We start from the raw sequence: 21,233 nt of genomic DNA, 5'->3' as shown, positions 1-21,233 counted from the left end.
GGGCCGGGGGTCGCCCGGGTCAGGGTGCTCGAGTTCGATCTGTCCCGCAGCGCGCGGTCTCGCGTCTTTCCCGCCCCCGGCACTGCCCCAGAGCACGTGCACATGCCCACTGCCAGGCACAGGTACACAAGCGCGCGCAGGTACAGATGCACGGACACCCAGAGACCCTTACCGTCTCCCGCGCCCTCTCCGCGTCTGTGGTTTTCTTTCCCTCCCCCCAGCCCCCTTTCTCTGTTTCTTCCTCCTTCTAGCCCTTAAGGACCACTCCTTGGCTCCTGCTTTCTCGGTTTTTCCGCGTCCCGCGCTCCCCCGCTCTGCCCCAGACCCTGCCTGGCTGTTCCTGCATCCTTTACTCTTGCTGGTGGTCTCTCTCTCAGGCTCACTGTCTCCTCCTAGCTGGGCCTCTGGTTCTCCCTTTTCTCTGTCTCTCCCTTCAACCCCATCTCTCCCCTTCTCTCCTCCTGCAGGGTGGGGTGTTTGCGGGGCTCCTGCTGCCTGGTTTTCTCTTTTTCTCTCTACTCTGTCTCATTCTTTTAACAGAGTCCGAGCCCCTTCTAGCCACTAACCCTGAATGTTTCCTGCGCAGCCTGCGGGGATCATCTACTCTGACTCAAAGTGACCAGCACCTCATAAATCCGCTTGTGACAGGACTAGGGACCTGGACTGTGTTTCCTCCAACCTTATCACCAGGACTGGGAGCAGCTGATTCGAGTTTAACCCTTTCAGAGCAAATTCCTCCTTCAACCCAACAGCACGCTCACCTCTCCTGTCACTATACCCACCAAAAACAACAACAATAATGCTAGCTGTCATTTGTGAGGCATATATGGTGGGCATTGCTAAGAACTTTACATATAATAGAGTCTTCAAAAAAACCCAATGGGTTGGGTTTCTATTCTGAGTAACCCCACTTTTCTGGGGAGCAAAGGGAAGCTCAGAGAGGCCGAGTGACTTGCCCCAAGGCCACACAGCAGGTCAGTGGCCATTCTGGTCCAGTGCCTGTCCCTCTTAGCCACTTCTCAGGCACAGACTCATCAGAATGGAAGGGGCCTTGGAGGGAGGCCCAGCGGAGCTTACATTTGACACTCTGTTGCTGAACAATTGTCCTTCCTTTTTTTTCTTTCTTTCTTTTTCTAGATGGATTTTCACTCTGTCACCCAGGCTGGAGTGCAATGGCATGATCTCAGCTCACTGCAACCTCCGCCTCCTGGGTTCAAGCGATTCTCCTGCCTCAGCCTCCCAAGTAGCTGGGATTACAGGCGCCTGCCACCACACCCAGCTACTTTTTTTAGTTTTTAGTAGAGACAGGGTTTCACCATGTTAGCCAGGCTGTCTCAAACTCCTGACCTCAAGTGATCTGCCTCCCTCAGCCTCCCAAAGTGCTGGGACTACAGGCGTGAGCCACCCTGTGCAGCCTGTCCTCTTTTTTACTATGTGTGAAGTTTGTTCCAAAAGAAATGGAAGGTAAATGCTGGTACCTCCTCTAGCTCCTTCTCCCAGTGCAATGAGGGACACTTGAAGGCATAGCAGGGGCAGGAGAAACACACAGAGAGTGTGGCAGCTGAAGATACAGCCCTGGCCTGGCCATTCTTTCTGTGGGGCTCCAAGAACACTGGCAGACAACATGGAGATCTTGGTGGAATGTCAGAGTCAGCCCACCCAAACTGCTCCGTTTCACAGATGAGGCCACTGAAGCTTCAGGACTGGGGGTGCCTAGATTAGGCCACCCAGTGAGTCAAGGACAGAGCTGACATGGGTATCCAAGTATCCCATTGTGGTCACCACCATGGCCTGCAAGGCCCTCTTGTTCTGACATCTCTGATCTCAGTCTTTCCCACTGCCCCACCCCTCTCACTTTAGCCTTAGAGATTTTAACTCTTGATTATTTCACAAACAGCACAGGCCTCTCACACCTCTGAGCTTTTCATGTTGTGGGGCCTCTCCATGGAATACCGTCCTATATCCTACCTCCTTCTTCGCTGCCTCTGCTCCAGGAAGCCTTCCCTGATTCTCAGGCCAGGTCCAGTACCTCCTCTGGGCATCCACAATCCTTTTATCACAGCTCTGATCACATCAGGTGGTAACAATGGATGTGTCTGTTCTTCCCTCTAAACTGTCATATCTTTCAAGCCAGAGCCAGACACACGGTGGTGCTCAGAATGTTTGCATAATGAATGCATAAATAAATGAATGGTGAATGAATGAATTCTCCAGATGCACAAGTCTCCCAGCCTGTACATGGAATGCAGGTACTTTGAGAAACAAGGTGACCCCAGAAGATCAAGCTGTAGGAAAGCGGAGGTCATCCTCTGCCCCACTATCCCCAGTACTAGAACCTCCAAAGTCCAAAGGGGACAGCTTCCATATGGCAGGGCCAGAGAGGACCAATGTGCATTGTGAATTGACAGCCAGCCACATGGCTCTGCAGGACGAAGCTGCTCACCCCTTTTGAATTTCTTTCCCGATTCATTCCCCACTGCCTTTGCTCTAGCTAGCCTCATGTTTCTCAGACTCTTGTCACTCATCCTGCGGTCTTTGCCATTCTCTCTGCCTGGAAAATCTTGCCCCAGATATGCTTGGGGCTTGTTTCCCCTCGATGTTGCCTCCTCAGAGAGGCCCCCTGTGACCACTCCAGTAAAACGGACCACCATTCACTTTATTCTCTTGTCTTGCTACCTTCCATAGTACCTGTTCATGTCTATCAGTTCCTGTTTGCTTGTTTGTGAGTTCCATCAGGAATCTTCTATTTTGTCCCTATGTGCCCTATACTGCAGTGATTAAGACATACTTGTGGAATGGATTTTTTAAAAAAATGAATGCATGAATAAGCATTCATTCATCCATAGATTCATTGCGGGGCCTCAAGTACTTTCTGCTGTCTTAGGCTCAGTTTCCCCAGTTGTTCAATGGCACAGATGGGATTTTGTTCTGTGAGAGCCCCTTTAGTGCTTCCAGAATTGGATATTTCTAGGGTTCTAAGGCCCAGAACTCAGGGCGCTTTCTTGCCCCGAGATGCTCAAAGGGTGTTTGGTTCTCTTTAACTATGGGGGCTGTCTGAGCATCTCAGGCTGTTATCCACTTCCCCTACCCCAATACAGGTGCCCAGGGAGGCTAGTGATGCTGATGGCGTGCTCCAGGGGGTGTGCACCCAAGGGGTGTCAGTTAAGGCACCATTGTCACAAATAGATGAAGACAGCTATAATGACTGAAACACACTAAGCTCATAGCATGTGTTCCTGATCAGCAGATCCTTCTCTGTGGGATAGCAGGAGCTCAGATTCCTTTCAGCTTGTGTTCTGCCCTGTTCAGTACCTGGTTTAAAGCTCATCAAGAAGGGGCAGGGCTTATGGGAAGTACAGAGAATGTCTACCTATGTCCCATTGGCTAGAACTCAGACACATGGCCACACCTACCTGCAAGGGTGGCTGGGAAATGTACTCCAACCGTGTGCTAGACAACACACAGGAGGAAAAGCAAGAGTTTGGTGAACATCTGGCCCATTGACCAACGTTGGACCACCCTCATTTCTTGCCCCAGTCATGCAGTAGCTCCTTCCTGTGTCTGCTCAGACCCCTACAAGCTCTTCTTCTTAAGCAGCCAGAGGACCTGTATTATGCACCGGGTGAAGCCGAATTTCTCCTCAGAGATGCAAGGGCTGCCTGATGGCCCCTACTAGGGGGGCATCTGCTAGGGTGACCAGCTCTCTGGTTTGCCAGGGATTGAGGGGCTTCCTAGGATGCAACGTTGACCTGTGTGTAGCCTTGTAGAACACAACCACAATCAAGATACTTAAATGTAACATCATCACAAGACTCCTTCATGCTATCCATTTATGGCTCCGCCCTCCCTCTCTACTTCCAGTCCTAACCCATAGCAACCTCTAAGCTGTTCTCCATCTCTGCAATTTTTTATTTTTTTGAGACAGGGTCTCACTCTGTCACCCAGGCTGAAGTGCAGTGGCACGATCACGGCTCACTGCAGCCTCAACCTCCTGGGCTAATGCTATCCTCCTGCCTCAGCTGAGTAGCCTGGACTACAGGTGCGTACCACCATACCTGGCTAATGTTTTACTTTTTGTACAGGTGAGGTTTCGCCATTTTCCCCAGGCTGGTCTTGAACTGCTGGGCTCAGGTGATCCTTCCACCTTGGCTTTCCAAAGTGCTGGAATTATAGGAGTGAATCACCATGCCTGGCCTCCCGTCTCTATAATTGTTTTCACATAAATATTGTATAATGGAATCATGCAGTATGTATCTTTTTGAGATTGGCTTTCTTCACTCAGCACAATTTACTTGGAGATTCATTTTAGTTTTGCATGTATTAGTTATTTGCTTTTTACTGCTGAGTAGTATTCTGCAGTATGAATGTAATATAGTTTGTTTAGCCATTCACCCACTGAAGGACATTTGGGTATTTTCCAGTTTTTCATTATTAAGAATAAAGATGCCATGCTCACTTGGGTATAGGTTTTTGTGTATCCTCTTTGGTGAAATGTCTGTGCATGTCTTTCACACATTTTAGATTGGATTTTTAAATCACTATTGTGTTTTAAGAGTTCTATGTGGCCGGGCACGGTGGCTCAAGCCTATAATCCCAGCACTTTGGGAGGCCGAGACGGGCGGATCACGAGGTCAGGAGATCGAGACCATCCTGGCTAACATGGTGAAACCCCGTCTCTACTAAAAAAAATACAAAAAACTAGCCCGGCGAGGTGGCGGGCGCCTGTAGTCCCAGCTACTCAGGAGGCTGAGGCAGGAGAATGGCGTAAACCTGGGAGGCGGAGCTTGCAGTGAGCTGAGATCCGGCCACTGCACTCCAGCCTGGGCGACAGAGCGAGACTCCGTCTGAAAAAAAAAAAAAAAAAAGAGTTCTATGTATATTCTAGATAGAAGTTCTTTGTTGGTTACGTGATTTGCAAAGTGTGAGGTTTATTTCAAGGTTCATTTTGTATTTTTGTTTATGTTTTTTATGTTTATGTTTATGTTCATTTTTAATTTTTGTTTATTAAGAGGTTCATTTTTTTATTTTTGGTCTGTGGATGTCCAGTTGCTCCAGTATGCTTTGACGTAAAAGCTTTTAATTACTTTTACTCCTAGATCAAAAATTAATTGGGCATATTGGTATGGATTTCCTTGGAGCTGTCTCCTGTATTCCATGTCTTTCTGTCTTCCAATACTACACTGTATTGATTACTGTAACTGTATAATAAATCTTGAAATTGGTGGATGGATCCTTGTAACTTTATTCTTCTTTTTCAAAATAATTTTAGCCATTCTAGTTCCTCTGCCTTTTCATACATATTTTAGAATAATCTTGTTTATATCTACTGAGAATCTTGCTGTGAGTTTGATTAGAATTGCATTAAACATGTATGTGAATTTGGGAAGAATTCACATCTTTACTATATTGAGTCTTCCAATCCAAAAATGTAGTATGTCTCTCCATTTGTTTAGATTTTCTTTGATTTTTTAAAATAAATGTTTTGTCATTTTCAGCATACAACTCCTGTGCATGTTTTGTTAGATTTCTACCTATTTCCTTTTTTCTCTCTTAGAAATTATAAACAGTATTCTATTTTAAATTTTGCTGTCCGTGTGTTCATTGCTAGTAGATAGAAATACAATTGATGTTTGTGTGTTGATCTTATATCCTAGCACCTTGCTGAACTCATATATTAGTTCTAGGAGTATTTTTGTAGATTTCTTGGATTTTTCAACATTGACAATCGTATCAACTGCAAATAGGGACAGTTTTATTTCTTTCCTTCTGATCTTTGTGTCTTTTGTCTCCTTTACCTGCCTTATCAAACTTGCTAGAACTTCCGGCACTATGCTGAATAAGTGTGATAAGCATAGTCATCCTTTTTCCCAATCTTGCCTTGTTACCAATCTTAGTGGGAAGGCATTCAGTCTTTCACCATGACATCAGACTGTAAGACTTTCGTAGATACTCTTTATCACCTTGAGGAAGATCCTCTCTGTGGTTACTTTTCTGAGCATTTTTAAAAACTATGAATGGTTGTTGAATTTTGTCAAATGTTTTTCCTGCACACTGGTATAATCAATTAATGTTTATTCTTTAGTCTACGGATATGGTATATTACACTGATTGATTTTCAAGTATTAAACCAACCTTTCTTCAATGGAATAAGCCCCACTTGGCCATTCTCCATTATATACTGCTGAATTCTACCTACTAATATTTTGCTGAAGATTTTTGTGTCTAAATCCATGAAGAATATTGGTCTATATTTCTCTTTTTTGTTCTGTCTTTTGTCTGGTTTTGGTAGCAGGGTAAATACCAGCCCAAGGAGCACCAGAAGAACAAGGCTTACCAGAATAGAATTGCAAGGGTTCCAGGCCAAGTGCGGTGGCCTATGCCTGTAATCCCAGAACTTTTGGAGGCTGAGGTGGGCGGATCACCTGAGGTCAGGAGTTTGCGACCAGCCTGGCCAACATGGTGAAATCCCGTATTTACCAAAAATACAAAAATTGCTGGCGTGGTGGTGCATGCCTGTAATCGCAGCTACTTGGGAGGCTGAGACGGGAGAATCACTTGAACCCTGGAGGCGGAGGTTGCAGTGAGCCAAGATCACTCCATTGCACCCCAGCCTGGGCGACAAGAGCAAGACTGTCTCAAAAACAAAAAAGAATTGCAAGAGTTCCAACAATTTTACTGTCATTGGACCTAAAGCCCACAAAAGTAAATGAGGACTCACACGCTACATTTAAACAGGGAAACTGCCGCCTGCTAAAGTAAAGTATGAAATAGGACTTGAAGTTTCAACTGATGCTAATACCAAAATGACTCAGATGTTGAAATTGTCTGACAAGGATTTTAAAGCAGCCATCATAAAAATGCTTTGGCAAGAAATTATGAAATCTATTGAAACAAATGAAAGCACAAAATCTCAGCAAAGAAATGGAAGTTATATAAAAGGACCAAATAGAAATTTTAGAAATGAAGAATACCATAATTGGGGAAAAAAACTTTGCTAATAGACTCATTAATACAGTGGAGATGTCCAGTGATGGACAAATACCCCAACTCTCTATTGAATGGCCAGGATGGCCGCACGCTTAAAACATGCCATGCTGTCTCCTGCCATGCTGTCTCCTAGAATTCCCCAGCCCTGCCATGCTGACTTCAGAGGGACTGAGCTTCAGTTGCCCACGGTGCTGTCTGGATAACATGTCCTTCCTTCATGGGCTGCCTGCCCTTCCTGTTTCACTCCTTATGCTCCGTGCTGTGTTTCTTGGGATCAATTCCCAAATCAATTTCTTGAACTCAAATCGTTGCCTCAGGGTTGGCTTCTGGCAACCCCAAACCGAGACTCATTCTTACTAATTCTCATGACAACCTATAAGGTTTTGCAGGTAAAACATGGAACAGCACCTAACCCAGAGTGAGTTCTCACTCGTAACTTTCGTTATTGGTGCCTCAGTTTTGTTATGTATAAAACAGAGACATCGAACCCCCCACCCTCTTCCTCTGGACTTCTTCATGTTTTCCTTTTAAATAAGAATCTCTGCAAACCCACCTTTGTTCTTTGTTTTACCTGTTCTTTCCCGAGGGAAGGCAAACAGCCTCGTCCCTGTGGGATGCTCAGGCAGACAAAGGAACTGCTTCAAGCCAGCCACCCCTCCTTCACCAACCCCAGTGGAATCCCAGCCTCCACAGTCAATTGGGTTGTTGTTTTTTATAATACCAGTGTGAAATAAATTGAAAAATTACCCATAAAATACAGGTTTTCAGCAGCTGGCCTGAAATTTCTTTCCATAAACAAACAAGTTTAAAGAGATGCCTGATGCCACCAGCCAATCCCTCCCCCAGACTTTTATGTCCCCATGTGGCAGTGGGGTCTGCCGGGAGATTTGGCCTCCTGGGCAAAGGCAGGCTGCTGGGGGCCACAAGTCACCCCTAGGTCTTTGGGACTGACTTGTACTTCTCTTCTGTGTCTGTTTGCTCCATGAAGAATCCCCCAGACTCATCCCCCAGCTCCTACACTCAGCATAGACTTGGGAGCCAAACTGCCTGGATTTGAATCAAAGATTTCCACTTATTCAGTGTGACTTCAAGCAAGTTACTTAACCGATCTCTGCCTCAGTTTCCCCCACTGATAATACTGATAATATTAGTACCTACTTCATAGGATTGTTTGTGGATTAAATTAGTTAAATATACATGCAGTTCTTAGGACGTGGCACAAGGCCATGCTGTATAACTGTTAGCTATTATTAGCTGTCCAGGCAGAAGAAAAACTAGGATAGAAGCTGCAGTAGGAGGCCTAGTGACATTCTGATTTTCTCACGATAAGCTTTCTCTGGAGTTTCCTTCAGGGTGTTTACATAAATGCTTGTCCAACACTCTGTAGTTTGCAAAGCATGCTACATCTGCTATCTCATTTGGATTAACATTTAAGCCATGGAAGGAGTCAGGACAGGGGTTGTGATTATCCCCATTACCCCTAGTTTATAGAAGAGGAAACTGAGGCCCAGTAGGTGAATTGACTTGCCCATGGTCTCAAGAAGGGGTAGAGCCAGGACCCCATTTCTGTAACTTGAGGATCCAGAACGCATCTTGATTCTTGTCACACACTGAGAGCAGGTCAGAGCCCTCCTGATCCTGCATCGCACACTGAAGCTTGAACCTCGTCCTAGACCACAACATAACCCTGGTGTCAGATGGGGCTCTGACCCCATGCTTGATCACAGACTGAAGCCCAGATTAAGCCTCAGTTTCGTTTTGAGTCAGAATTCGGAATCTTGCTTCACGCTAGGCCCTGACTCCAGCCTCAAACTGATTCCTGATCTTTGTTATAGACTGAGTCCTAATCCAGGTCCCATATTGACTCATGATCCTGATTCCACACTGTGCCCTAACTCTGGCCCCAGACTGAGCCCCCAGTGGGAGCCTCTAACTTGGAACTCCGTCTCTAGCCCCATCCTGAATCTGTTGTATAAATCCAATTGCCCATCTTCCCCAGGCTTTGGTCCATCTACGTGAAAAACAGAGTCGGGAAGAAAGTGCTCAGCACCCTTTGGAGAAGGCCCAGGCACCGGAGCAGAATTTACAATCCACCGCAGGAAGCAAGACCCTCATCTCATCTCCTGTGTTTGCAACTTCCTCCGACTCCACCCCAGCTGGGACAGCCTCAAAGACCCCAGTCCTCCTGACGCCAGAACTCTGAGGAGTTCTATTGTTTAGGTGGTTTTCGGTTTTGATTATTTAATACAGTCATTTCTGGTTTTGTATTCACAGCTTTGGTCAGCTGGGATAGCGTTTTTCTTCTTCCTGTGGTTGAAGTTGTAACACTATTTCAGACAAAGGAAAAATCTTAAAAACAACAGTGAAAATATTTTCAAAATATGTTCACAATCAAGTTAATACCTTGGTAATTGGCTGGGGAAGAGAAGGGAAGGACAAAGAGAGATTTTTCATAATGAAGGGACAACAGGTCTCTAGTGGGTTGGGGGACAGCAGATTGGGGGCCAGCCTTGGGTCTCAGTCTACACAAAGGTGGTAATGGGCTGGGGGAGATAGGGATTGGGAGTTGGACCCAGGACAGTGGAGGAGAAAAGCCAAGGTCAGTCCTTTAAATGTCCCACTCTGGAGGGAGTTAGGACCTGGAGCCTATTATTTGCTGTGTGCCCTTAATTCTGGGCCTCACTTTTTTCATCTGTGAAATAGATTCAATAACACCTGTCCAAGGAGGACTCTTGACATTAAAAGACAAGGTGGCTGCAAAGCACCCAGCACAAGGCCTGACATTGGGGTGTACAAGTAATAGTAGTTGATGCCATCTTTATTATTTGTATTCATAGTTTGCCAGCCCAGAGGCCGTAGAACCTGGTGGTACAGAGAAGCCTGAGTCAGACAACCTGGATTCAAGCCCCAGTTCTGCCACTTACTACTTATGTGACCTCCCGGCAAGTTGCTGAGCCTCTCTGAGCTTTGGTTTTCTCATCCATAAAATGAGGATAGTAACTGAGTTGTTGTGAGGATCAAATGTGTGAATGTGTGCAAACACTTAGAACTGTGCCTAGTGCATAGTCAGTGCCCAGTAAGTGTCAGCTACTATTATCTGCTCAAAAATATTTCATGCATACCTACTATGTGCAGGTTGTGAATTGATTGGTTCTTTTTTCATTACTAAGCACTAACTGTGTGCCAGAGAGCAGTGAGAACTGAAGACACAGTAGCTTCTATCAAGGCCCTTGTCGCCTGATGGGAGACGGAGAAGGAAAGAAGGCAATGACAACAAGGTCAGGTAAATTCTAAACTCCAGGCACGGGGGAGGAGCTGTGGGAACCTAGGGGCAAGGCCCGAGAAGGGTTCACAGGAGTTAAACATTCATTCATTCAACAAGTATCTACTGAGCACTGGCCCAAGGCTGAGGATTCAGCCACCACCACCACAGGTCCACATCCGGCCTTCCTGGAGCTTGCAGCCTAGCAGAGGAGATAGGAACAATGAACATACACACACACATAGATAACATGATGGTGGTGATGGTGAGTGATACGATGAAAACCAAAGGCAGGGGAGGGGATGGAGACGGAGAGATGTGGTCAGGGAAGGCTTCTCTGCAAGGTGATGCTGAGCAGAGATTTGAATAAAGTGGGGGAACGAGTCCTGTGGAGGTCTGGGGAGGGTATTCCAGGTGGAGGCGCAGCAGACGCAGAGGCCCAGAGGTGGGCGTGAACCTGGGGTAATGAGGGAGGCAGAGGGAGAGAGTGGAGGGGGCAAAGCTATGTGTAGGAGGGAAGCAGGGCAGGAGTGGGAGCGCAGTGACTAGCCTGCATGTATCCCCAAGGAGATGGGAAAGAGAGGCGGGCAGAGGAGTGAAGGAGAGGAACCAGGAGCTGCCACTTTTGAGAAGCACTGAGAAGAGAAGCAGAGGTGGGTGGGGAGGGGGATGCAGGGCCAAGACTGGTTGGGAGGGGCCCTGCTTGCTAGAAGGGGAGAAGACTGGGGGAGGTGTTCCAACCTTCACAAGCCACAGGCAGCCACTGAGGGACATTAGACAGGGAAGGGATGAGATCAGACCCTGGCATTAGAAAGGCTGGAGTTCTGGGTCCTTCATGCCCTTTCCCTTAATTCTCACAACAACCCATTTCACAGGTGGGGAAAATGGAGATCCAAGAGAGGTTCAGTGACTTGCCCTATGTCACTCTGAAAGGATGCAGATCTGGCTGCCTCCAGCTCCCCCTGCTCCTTGAGTTCCCTGCTGTCTTCCCTGGCCTCTGTCTCTGGGCCCAAGAACTCCTGGCCCTCAGTACCCACGGCCTCCCCCTGGGGAGGTCCCTAGTCACCTCCTTCCTGGAGGGCTCAGCCAAAATCAGACTAAGGAGGAAGTAGTGGGCATCCACCTTCTGGCTTTCCTCAGCCCCTTATTCCTAGGACCAGTTCCCACCTGAGGGTCCTCACTGGCTCCCTGCAGTCCCTTGAAACTTCTGATCATTCAGCTCCTGGGAGTTCCTGGGCAAAGTTATCCAGGCCCAGGTCCCCAGCTCTTGACTCTCCTCTCATTCCCTCAGTGGGTGCCCTACCCATACCAGAATGGCATTCACTGTCCACCTGCTTGCTGACTCGGGGGGCAGGCTGAGTGCTGATGAGTTAATGCCCCCCAGGAGCACCCCTGAGTGGTTGAGGATGGGAGTTGGTGGAAGCATTTTTCAGTTCTCTCGCCCCTTGGGTGGGACAGTTCCGTTGCCAGAGTTCCCAGTGGAAGGGATGCCCGGTTGCCAACTTGATCCTTATCCTACCCTGTGCTTGCTTCTTTGGGATTGGCTTCCAGGTAATCCATTTGGATGGAAATTCTTATTTCCAGGTCTGCCAAGATAACCACCAAGCCTAGTCCATTCTACCTGCAAAATAGCTCTCCAACCCTTGCCTCTGTGACTGCCAGTTCTGCCACAGCCTCCTGCATCTCCTGTTTGTACTCATGTAAAGGCCTCCCAAGTTGTCCTTTTATTTTGCCCTTGCAGTCTACTCCTCCTCCTCCTCCCTCCCAAGGAGCCAAAGGGGTTGGGTTTTAAGGAAAACCTGACCATGGCTGCCTGCTGTTCTCAGGCTAAATAGCACCCCTGCAAGGCCCACAGGCAGTCTCCCTGACCATTTCTCCACATCTCTGCCCCAAGACACACTGGTCACCTTCCCATTCTTCAAACACACCTACTTATCACCTTCTCAGGGCCTTTGCACTTGCTGTCTCCTCTGGATGGAGCACTCCCAGTCTCCCATGGTTAGCTCATTCCAGGCTTCAGCTCAAATGTCACCTCCTCAAAGAGGCCTTCCCTGACCATGTGATGGAAACGCCCATCCTTCACCACCACTCTTGACCCTCTTAGCTTTGCTTCGTCTCCTTTAAACTGTTTCCCATGATTTGAACTAGCCTTGTTTGTTTGTTGTAATGATGGTTGAGCCCCCAAAAGCAGACACTTGGTCTGCACACACTGGGCATCTTGCTGGCTGCAGGTGTTGAGCTGTGAGATGGGCTATGTTCTTGCTCTGCTGGAGTTGATAGACTGGTTGGACAGAGGCTGGAGGGATGAACCAGTTTTGGAAAATGCCACAAAGGAAGAGGAGTAACTGGCTGCAGGGAGAGTGGGAGGGCACCTGGGTGGGTGGATTCTGTGTAAGAACAGAGACCTACCAAGGTGGGCGGATCTCTTCAGGTCAGGAGTTCAACTCCACTCTAGCCAACATGGTGAAACCCCATCTCTACTAAAAATACAAAAAAATTAGCTAGGTGTGGTGGGGCACGCCTGTTATCCTAACTGCACAGGAGCCTGAGGCAGGAGAATCACTTGAACCTGGAAAGCAGAGGTTGCAGTGAACCGAAATCACACCGCTGACCTCCAGCCTGGGTGACAAGAGTGAAACTGCATCTCGAGTAAATAAATAAATAAATAAATAAATAAGCTAAAATAAAGTGCAGCTGCATTTGCCTCCCAGGGCAGCCCAGGTGTAAGCTGTGCAGCTTGGTAGAATGTCTCCATGGCTCCTAAGGGGTGGCCCCAGAGAGCTCCAAACACATCATACTCCAGCAGATGGAACTGGTCAGCCCACAGCCACATGGCCATGTCCAGCTGCAGGAGGCTGGGAAATGTAATATTCTGCAGGCCACCCATGTGCTCAGATAAAAATCAGGGGGAATATTATTCAAGAGAAAAGGAGATAGAGTGTGGGGGATGGCTGGTGATCCTTGCCATAGGCATCAGCAGGAAACCACCAGCCCCCACTCCCCTGTTTCTGTGTGTCTGTTTCTTGGTCCTTCCTGTGTGTGATGGAGGGAAAGATGGCTGTATGTGATGGAAAGAAAGATGGTCCTGAATGAGCCTGATTCCACTTCTGGGTTCCTACACCCTCCGGTAATTCCCTCCTTCCCCTGGTTTCTGCCCTCTATCTCCTACAGCGTCTCCAGTCCTCCTTTGCTCCATTTTTCCCTCTCATCACAGACTATCTTGGAAGTTCTGCCTACAAATGTGGCGGCTGCTGCCTCGCTCCTCTCTCCATCCCCTGTGGAAGCCTGGCCTCTCCCCAACTTCCTGCTCTGTTGTGTAGCTCACTCAGCGGGGACCAGTCTCTCTGTCATGAGATCCACTTTTTCTCTCCAACTTCCCTGTGGACCTCTGTCCTGTCAACATCCCTCCTGACACTATCTGTGACATTTGACCACTTGCTGGAATCAAAGAATGTGGGCTCTGCAGTCAGGCAGGACAGAAATAAGGATGCTTCCCCTTTCTCAGCCTCAATGATCTCATCTGTAAAATGGTGTGAAGAATGTCCACTAACTAATTGAAACAAATTTTTATTTGCAGCCATGACATACCATGCATTTAAGTAAGCCCATACAAGCATATCTGAAGGCAGTGATAACACAGTCAGTAATACTACTGGGAGTGCTTAGCTCTTACTGGGTGCTAAGCTCTTCACATCAGCTCAGAAATGTGGCCCCTCCCATGGCCCCGCCTGCACTCTTTTCTCCTTTTTTGCTTAACTTCCCTTTTGTTGCTTCTTTCTTGAGTCCATTTGTGGCTCTGTTCTCTCTTCATCTCTGCAGCTATCCCAAATTCTTTTTTAAATTTTTATATATGTATGTATGTATTTATTTTGAAACTGAGTTTCACTCTTGTTGGCCAGGCTGGAGTGCAATAGCGCTATCTCGGCTCACTGCAACCTCCACCTCCCAGGTTCAAGCGATTCTTCTGCTTCAGCCTCCCAAGTAGCTGGGATTACAGGCGCACACCACCCCACCCAACTTATTATTGTATTTTTAGTAGAGAGAGGGTTTCATCATGTTGACCAGGCTGGTCTCGAACTCCTAACCTCAGGTGATCCACTCGCCTCAACCTCCCAAAGTGCTGGGATTACAGGCATGAAACACTGCATCCAGCCAGCTCTCCCAAATCCTTTTCCCAGCTCTGACATGTTGCCACACTTCATCTACCTGACTGGACAGCTCTGCTTGAAGTCCTGTGGATGACATCTAAGCCCCTTACCTGACATTCAACATGCTGACCCCATCATGTGTCTACCCTTCCATGCTTTGCTCATGCTCTTCACTCCTGCCTGAAATAATCATCACTTTGCTTAATGCTTATCTGAGTTGTACCTACCCTTCAAGACTCAGCTCAAGTTCACTTCCTCTAGGAAGTCTTCCAGACCACATTAATCCTTCGTGTGTTCCCCACAGCCCCAAGAATCTGCTCCCTGCATGTGGCACAAATAGTGCCTTGGGTCTTAGCTGGTTTGTTCCTCCAGCAAACAAAGGTTAGGTTAGCATTTTCTCTGTGCAAGGCCCTGAGAGCTGGGAGAGCTGGAGACATGGGGGTGAGTCAACACAGACCCTGCTCTGAGGTCTGGGCAGTCCAATGGAAAGACGTCTAGGACATGGGGTTGGGCATTCCAGGCAAGACCATCAACTCCACGAGGAAAGGGACCATTTTAATTCACTATGAGAAATGAGTGAATCATTTATTTTCTTAGCTTAAAACAGGGGGTGGATGAGAGACTGACTCTGGCCCACCTTCTGTTTTTATAAATAAAGTTTTATTGAAACACAGCTATATTTCTTCATGTATCACCTATGGCCTTTACACTACACTGTAGGAGTAATTGTGAAAGAGACCACATGGACCACAAACACAAAAATATTTACTATTTGGACCTTTATAGAAGTTCCCTGGCCCCTAGCTTGAAACACCAATACTTGTTTATTATTTGACACAGTTTCTGAAGTCCAGAAATTTGGGAGTGGTTTAGCTGCATGGTTCTGGCTGAGGGTGTCTCAGAAGGTTGCAGTCCCCAGGGCTGTCTGAGTCTCATCACAACACAGCAGCTGGTTTCCCCAGTGAAGGCTTCCATGCTAGGCACCTCATACACAGCCTCATTTAATCCTCATAAATACGCTTAAAGGACAGTTATGATTATTACCTACATTTCTCAGCTGAGGAAACCAGAGCTCAGAGAGAGGAAGTTATTTCCCTAAGGCAAGGACAGAGCTAGGACTGGATCTCAGATTCCTCTGCCTCCAAAGCCCTGCTTCTAACCACTGGGCTGTCTTTCTGAGCACTGTGGGGTCCCAGCAAATGATCTGTGGCTGGGGATCCAGAATCATTTTGATTTGACTCAGATCTCCCTCTGCTGGGGGCATTGTCCTACTCTCCCTCCAGTTACCAGCTCCACATGTGGGGTCCACCTTCTTTCAGACCCTCTGTCAAGTAAGTCAATGGTACTGTCCAATTCCTTCCCAATATCTTTGCCATCCACCCGTGCTCTTTTCCAGCTCCAGTGCTTCAGTCTTACCTCTGGCCATCTGGGCTCCCACCTAGAGACAAAGTCAGGGGAGGCAATGCTTTCTGCTGATATTCCTTGATTTTGCCCACCCCATGCACTCTCGCTGTCCTGTGCCCATCCTCTCAGAAGATGGATATGCAAAGAATGACCCCAGAGCCATAGGAAGGCCCCAAATGCATTCCAAAGTACTACAGATGATACCTCCTGATCAAGCCCTATTGCTAATCAATCAATAGAATTCATATAATTATGCAATTTCATTTGTTCAGCCTTCTACATTCACAAATGCCTGGACCTTGGTTTTGGGTAAACTGACTCAAGTTCCTGCTTGGTCTTTGCCAACATGTGTCCATGGGCAGGTCTCAGTCTCTCTTTTGGCCTCAGCCTCATCTCAGGATTGCTAGAGGGGGTTAAAGGACATTGCATTGTAATTTGTTTGTTATCATACTTGGTATATAATACTTGCTAGACACATGATGCAAAGAACAGTCAGTCTACATGCTTATAAGAGAAGCAAAGATGTTCAATATTATAGAATGCATGGCTGACATGGCCCCAAGATCGTCCAATGGAAAACTCTTCTTCTAATCAAATAGTGAATAATCCAGGAATAACCAAAGAAAAAATTTATCTTATTATTTGGTCTTCACAGCAGCTCCATGAGGCAGAATTCATTTTGTGTGTTTTGCAGATATGGGAACAGTAGGTGAGAGCATGAGTAACTCAGCTCAGGTCACACAGTGGGTGGGAGAGAACTAGAACAAGAACCCAGTGCTCTTTCTGCTCTAACCAGTGACCCATCCTCTCACCCATCATGCATCCACACTCCCATCCACCCACCTTCCCATTCATTTATTCACCCATTCACCTACCTTCCATCCATCTACCATCCACCATCTACCCACACTCCCATCCACCATCCACCCACATTTCCATTCACTCATCCTCCCATCCTTCCATCCATCAACCCTCCAATCCAGCACCCACCAACCTTCCCATCCATTCATTTACCCATCCACCCATTCACCCACCTTCCCATCCATCCATCTACTATCCATCATCTACCCACTTTCCCATCCACCATTCACCCCCACCCTCCTATCCATCCATCCATCCAACCATCCACCCACTCTCCCATCCAACCCTCCACTGTCCCAACCATCCACCATCCACCCACCTATCCACCACCCACCCTTCCTTTCATTCACCCATCCTCCCATCCTCCCATCCACCATCCACCCTCCAGTCATTTATTTGACATTTGCTGAGAGCCTACTAACCACCAATCACTATTCCAGGCATTGAGATACGACTTTGAGCTAAACAAAATCCTGCTTCATGGAGCTCACATTCTGGCTATGAATGGCAGCGACAGACAAATAAATATGCAGTTTATGTGAGGCATAAGTACTACAAAGAAAAATAAAGCAGGGGAGTGATGTCAGGAGTAACTAAGGCAGGATAGTAGTCAGGGAAGTCTTCTCTGAAAGGGGATATTTGAGCAGAAACCTGAAGGAAGTGAGTTCCGTGACAACGTGGGAGAAGAGAATTCCAGGCAGAAGGAACAGTTGTACAAAGGTCCAGTGGTAGAAATAGAAACAGCTTGATGGGATTAAGAATCCAAAAAGGCCATTATGGATGAAGCAGAATGCGGGAGGAAACCCAAGCCAGCTCGGGCTTGATCATGGCAGGCTTTGTCAGCCACTGTGAGTAACCAGATTTTATTTCAAGTGAGTTGGCCAACACGGTCTCCCCAATACTAGAGTGATTTCTCATCTGCCAATAAAGGGGCACAGAGCTCTGGACATCAATACTTCCCCGTCTTTCCTTCATCAGCCACGCAACCCTGATAACAGCTTCAATTACACTTGTGAAAACTTGTGGGTTAAACAGCTGAGATCCATACCTCAGCTTCTATAGGTGATGAGCCTGTCCTTCCTTAGGTAAAGAAGGGAAGGGACCATCCGTCACTGGGCACCATTCACATACCTTAGCCGGTTCAGCTTCACCACCCCCTAAAGGTGCCATCAGCAACTCCCTTTTACCAAAGAGTAAGCAGAAGCCCAGAGAGGGCATGCTGTGTGCTTGAGGTCACATGGCTGGGAGGGGGCACCGGATTTGCCCAACTCTCAAGTCCCATAGTCTAACGTTTCACTCCACTCAGATTCAATCTCCCAAGAAATTATTTGTTTGAGTACCTACTAGGCACCAGGCTCAGAGTGAGAGGCAGTTGCAGATTCACTCAAGGCCAGTTTTGGAGGGCAGCTTCACAATCACCCAGTGCTGTCCATCTTTCTACCTGTGAGGAAACAGAGGCTCAGTGAAGGAATGCCCTTCAGATCATGGAGAGGATGAAGACGGGATATTCAAACCCAGCTTATTTTAATACAACTCTACATGGTAGGAAAGAGAAAAGCACCCATACAATTTCAGTGGTTTGACGTGGAGTCTGGCAACATATGTGTCCTTGGGCTGTTGGCTATAAGACAAACCAACTTTCCCCATTGACTGTCACCGCATTTTGGGAGACAGAGCCTGGGACTTTGGTGTGTCCGCCGTGGGTTAATAATTGCCCCCAAACAGGCATATCTAGCAAAAGTGGGGATTTATTAATTCATTAATCAGTTTCTTGATTGATCAATTGATTTATACATCCCTGTTGGACAAAGGGTTTGAGGCAGACTGGGAAGGAAGTGAAGTGTGGAAACTGGTCATCTTCTGTGCTGCTTATATTTCACTCATTGGGAACATCAAAAAATGAAAAAAAAATCCAGCTGTTACATAGCTGGGGAACAAATTCTTGGTATGGAAGTAATTCTGCTAAGGCTAGCCTCCTCAGAGTACATTCCAAATGCTTTTCCTATTTTCAAATTTAATTAGGAGACATTTCTGTAGTGTGAGTCATCATTTAATAATGGGGGGTGTTTATTAGGGAATGAGTGAAAAGAGAACAGGACAGTTGGATAATTCAAATCCCAGTTCTTCAAGTCTCTGGCTGTGTGATCCTGGGTGAGCCACTTCACCTCTCTGAACATCAGTTTTCTTGTCTTTAAATTGATATTTACCTGGCAAGGTTTGGGGAAGGTCTCAACTAGATTATGCACATAACAAGCTTGCCAGTGTTAGTACATAGTAGGTGTTTAATAAATATTCACTGCCCATTTATTTTCTTATTTAGTCTTCTGAACAACCTTGGGGACCGTAATAGGTATGTTGTTTGCTTTCTATAAAAACTATAAAATAGTTGCTATTTTATAAAAATAGCCTACCAGAAACTACTCAGCCACTCCTCTGAAATGGCATTTCAGGTCAGATATGATGCACCTTCTGAGACTTTTTTTTTTGTCTTTTCCAGTAAAGCCAAGCACATAGTCATTGTTCATTTTTTTAAAAAAAAGTCTTTGGATGGGGTGTGAAGTTCGGAAGAGAAAGACATCCCCAGTTGGGGTATTCAAGCAAGGATCCCTGGAGAAGAGATGCCAGCATTTGGCTAGGTGATAGGAAGGGGACAGGAAACAGCAAAAGGCAGGGTGTGGAGGCAGGATGAGCTGAAAGATCCTGTTATTGAAGGTGATGGTGGTAGTTTAGCCCTGAAAGCCACTAACAGCTCAAGAGCAGGAGGGAAGAAGATGAGTTTCTGTTGAAGAAAGACCAAAGTCACTCACTGGCTGATTTGTGCTTGCGGGGAGCATCTCCTTCCCCCGCTGCTTGGGAGTCCTTTGTTCCCCTGGGACAATAGGCACTGGTCACTAAAGAGAGTGTCTGTCCACCACACTTTCCCATGTTTCTATCTCTGGGGAACTCCTCCCTGATTCCACGAGACAGGATGAAGTTGTCAGTCAAGATGTCTGTCACTCTGCCTGCCAGGGGAGGACTTTCCAAGGGGGGCCAATCGGAATCCTGTTTTTCTGCTGGGGCTATAGGGGAGGGTCTCCATCATCATGTGTCAGGATGCAGCCTTGGGGCTACTGGTGTCATATTTATGCCACATGGAATGAAGCTCTCTGAAGCAGGAAAAAATGATATTACCAAGCAAAAAGAGATGCAAAGCTGAGTGTGGATGGAGGCCTGCTTCTGATCCTGTCCATGTGCTTGGATCAAACCATGCCTGAACTCCATTTGGTTTGCACCTTATGGGGAAATAAGGGAATAAGTAATTCTCTTTGTTTATTTAACAGAATTCCTGTCACTTGGCAATTCTGATTAATACAGAATTCTGATTAATACAGTTGGCAAATGAGAGACAGGTGATCTCTTCAGAAATTAACAGAGCAGGGAAGGAACCCACTAGGCATGGAGAGGTTGAATGAGAGTCTCTACTTCTCCACTGACTCACTGCAGCCCTGGCTCAAGTTGCTGCCCTTCTCTGGGACTCAGTTTTATGGCTGTAGTGAGTAGGAAATAAAACCATTTATTTATGCCCCCACCTTGTTGCAAAAATGAGTTAAGACAGCTTACAAATGTATTAAAGCCAGAGGTTAGGAAAAGAAAGAGGTAATGAAATTGTGAGAAGGGGGGAAAGGGGTGAACTCAAGGATAAGGTTAGGTTATTGAATGCCTGCTCTAAAGTTCTGGACAGTTGCTAGAGGTGAGCAGACAAGTTTGTTCTGAGATTCTTTGTAGCCAAAGCAAGAAAAGGAAACTGCAGTTACATGGATTTGCAGGGGGAAACAAAAAGGAAAAGCAAAACAAAACAAAACAAAAAAAACCCCAGTTCCTGAGAAGAAGCCCAACTTTTCTTAGAATAAAAGTCTGAAATAATTTTCCTTGTGGTTCCCCATCAAAAGGACTTTGTGAAACACCATGAACAAATATAAAAACCAGACAGGTTGAGTATCTCTTATCTGGAATGCTTGGGACCATAAGTGTTTCAGATATCAGATTCTTTTGGATTATGGAATATTTGCTTATACAGTCTTATCTTGGACATAGGACCCAAGTCTAAACACAAAATTTGTTTATATTTCATATACATCTTATACATGTTACCTGAAGGGAACTTTATTTTTCTGTGTATTGTGCACCTGCATTTTGACTGTGATCTGTTACGTGAGGTCACGTAGAGAGTTCTCTACTTGTGGCATCATGTTGGCACTCAAAAGTTTTGGATTTTGGAGCATTTAGGATTTCAGATTTTCAAATTACAGGTGCTCAACATCTAACAGGCTGGAGTAAATGGTTGCAACATATTTAATAGAGGATTAAAATCCACAGTAAATTAAGAGCTCCCACAAATTAGTAGGGACAAGACAAAGGAAAAACACTCCATCAATAAAATGGGCAAAAAGGGATAAGAACACAATTCACAATAGGGGAAATAGCTGTCAGATTAGCAAAAAAATCAGAAAAATGAGTAATAACAGTATTGGCCACAATGTGGGGAAGTAGGCATGCTCAGACACCTTAATTTACTTTTAGCATTTCTCATC

This window comes from Colobus angolensis, unplaced genomic scaffold (assembly GCF_000951035.1).
Source record: "Colobus angolensis palliatus isolate OR3802 unplaced genomic scaffold, Cang.pa_1.0 Scaffold219, whole genome shotgun sequence".
Classification (NCBI taxonomy): Eukaryota; Metazoa; Chordata; class Mammalia; order Primates; family Cercopithecidae; genus Colobus; species Colobus angolensis.
Note: the sequence above shows the minus strand (reverse complement) of the source record.